The sequence below is a fragment of the Megalopta genalis genome, unplaced genomic scaffold, assembly GCF_051020955.1.
Source record: "Megalopta genalis isolate 19385.01 unplaced genomic scaffold, iyMegGena1_principal scaffold0055, whole genome shotgun sequence".
NCBI lineage: Eukaryota > Metazoa > Arthropoda > Insecta > Hymenoptera > Halictidae > Megalopta > Megalopta genalis.
Window position 1 is genome coordinate 735,001 of NW_027476124.1, and position 2,500 is coordinate 737,500.

Genomic DNA, 2,500 nt, shown 5'->3' on the forward strand with positions numbered 1-2,500 from the left:
ATCATTCGTGCGTGATTTACACGGCCAGACGTGTGTACTACACGTATTAGGCCTTTGATCTGCGTTGCGTAGGCCACAACAAATCTTTCAAAGAGAGAGAGAGATATATGTGTTGTTGGGGTTTGTGATTATGAAGGTGCCCCAACGCACAAAAATATATAAAAATGTACAAAGTTGGGATGTGGTGTGGTGGAGAAGAGTTGGGCCCGACCAGATCATTCGTGCGTGATTTACACGGCAGACGTGTGTACTACACGTATTAGGCCTTTGATCTGCGTTGCGTAGGCCATCTTCCTTCCAAGACACACACGTGTTGGGGTTTGTGTGATTTTATGATAGTGCCTCAACACGGAAAAATAAGCGTACGAGAAGAGTTGGGCCCGACCAGATCATTCGTGCGTGATTTATACACGGCCAGACGCGTATTATATTACACGTATTAGGCCTTTGATCTGCGTTGCGTAGGCCATCTTCTCGATAGAGAGAAAGCCAATGTATTCTTTTTTCTTTCTTTACACACACACACACACAGTTGTAGTAGGACAGGGAGGGATGCGAGCGTGCTAATCACGCTTCCTCAAGTCTTCGCTGTGGTGTAAAAAAAAAAGAAAAAAAGGAATCGTTGGGAAAGTCCAAAGGACGAAAATATCGGGCAGTCTGAAGATAACTTAATGCTCGTTTACATTGGTATCAAGAGAGACCGGCTTGTGTAGCTCGTTTCAATGCTGTGTCGTTGTCATTGACACCCTACTCTGTTGCGCGCTAGTGGCAGCATGAGCGTGGGACGTATATATATATGACACCCAGCTAGAGCCGGCCGTGAGTCCGTCCGGTGTAAATAACGACGAAAGGAGAGAGAAACTTTTCGAATCCAGTATCGGGTTGATAATTGTCCAGTTTGAATATCCATATCCCCGTCGTTTTTGGAGGTGATATACTCTCTGTGTTTCTTCGATAGAAGGCTTTTCAATGTTCTATTCGCTCCGACCGTCGAACTTGCAAGAAAACAGTGGTTTTGGATTTGCTCGTACATATATATATGGTTTCGACGGAAATATCTCGTTCTTTAAGGGACAATTATGTCGTCGTACGACGACTCCCGAATCTCCTTCGCGCGCTGGTTGGAGCTCTTCGGGTATCGGCTTGTTCCGAAATATAACACAAAAATGTGGTGGATAGCAAATACACATTATATATATGAGAGAATAAAAGGGAAAAATTATCCTGAACGGTGGATCACTTGGCTCGTGGGTCGATGAAGAACGCAGCTAATTGCGCGTCAACGTGTGAACTGCAGGACACATGAACATCGACATTTCGAACGCACATTGCGGTCCACGGATACAATTCCTGGACCACGCCTGGCTGAGGGTCGTTTACGTACTTATAAACTGCTTGCGTTGATGGCACTTGTTGCCTATATACGTACGAGCGAATGATGGGCGCTTCGTCGGCGTTTGTCGCGGTCCTATGAATATTGAGAAATTTTACGTACGTCTAACAGTCTTCGAGAGAGATGGAAATCGTGTTCGAACTAGCGTGAGTGTGGAAGGCGGTGTCGTGTGTCGTATATGTTTTATATACGTCCGCCCGTCTGAAACACCGCTTCGAAGCGGTGACAAAATCTTTTTCGGGACGATTCGTATCCGTAGAACTATCGAGATTTCACTGGTACATTTTCAACGCGCTCCCGACGTCGCCTGAAATGAAACGAGATGGGTTTAACCCACGAAAGCGTACTACACGAGTCTGTCCTATGTGAAGACTGTGTACAGAGATCGAACGAACGCATGAAAGAAATTGAACGAAAGAACACATAACCCGCAAAAATATAGAGTAGAATTGTGACCGTTGCTTCGAATTTGAATTTATATGTATATATATATCATAGCCCCAGGGAGTGGAACCTATGAGTGTGGAAGGATGTCTCTTACCGTTATGTTGCCAGAGGAAAAAAAGTCTCTCTCTTCGTACGACACATTTGTGTACGAATTGTATCGATGGCTATATAGATCCGATGTTGCACATATTCTGAGTAAAGAACACCCCACCCGGGTTACCGTCCTAAAACTCTTCTATTGGTGTGGCTATGATGTGTGTGTCAACGCAATCGCGAGTCTGGTTCTACGGGAAAACCGTTTGTCGGTCGCCCCATATATCTTTTTGTTCTCTTCAAATGATCGAATAGCGAAACCGCACGAGATCAATCGGTCGTCTAGTCCCCGAAAGTACTTTTCGGACGGACGTTAAAGTTATACCGATTGTAATCGTCTTGCGAGTGTTTCGAAGATCTATATTTGGAGAGGATATCGAATTTTATAAAAGATATATTGGTGAGGCGCGATAAACGGTTTTTTTTTTGCTTTAAGGGTTTTTTGTGTTTTTTTTATTTTTTTTTTTTTTTTGTGTTGCTCTGTACACGTTTCGCAAAATGCTTTCGGGGGGGGAAGCTCTGAAAAAATGTTTTTTCACGTTCCGACGACCTCAGAGTAGGCGAGAT

General features: G+C 44.2%; 1 non-coding gene and 1 pseudogene across 1 annotated transcript; both read left to right on the forward strand.

Annotated features, from left to right (window-relative positions):
* The first annotated feature begins 1,220 nt into the window (after window positions 1–1,220).
* LOC143261576 (5.8S ribosomal RNA) lies at window positions 1,221–1,375 on the forward strand. Its single transcript, XR_013035666.1, has one exon. It is a non-coding gene; the product is annotated as a 5.8S ribosomal RNA (ribosomal RNA).
* A 1,104-nt stretch (window positions 1,376–2,479) lies between these two features.
* Window positions 2,480–2,500, forward strand: part of LOC143261540 (large subunit ribosomal RNA) — a 7,559-nt pseudogene continuing 7,538 nt past the window's right edge.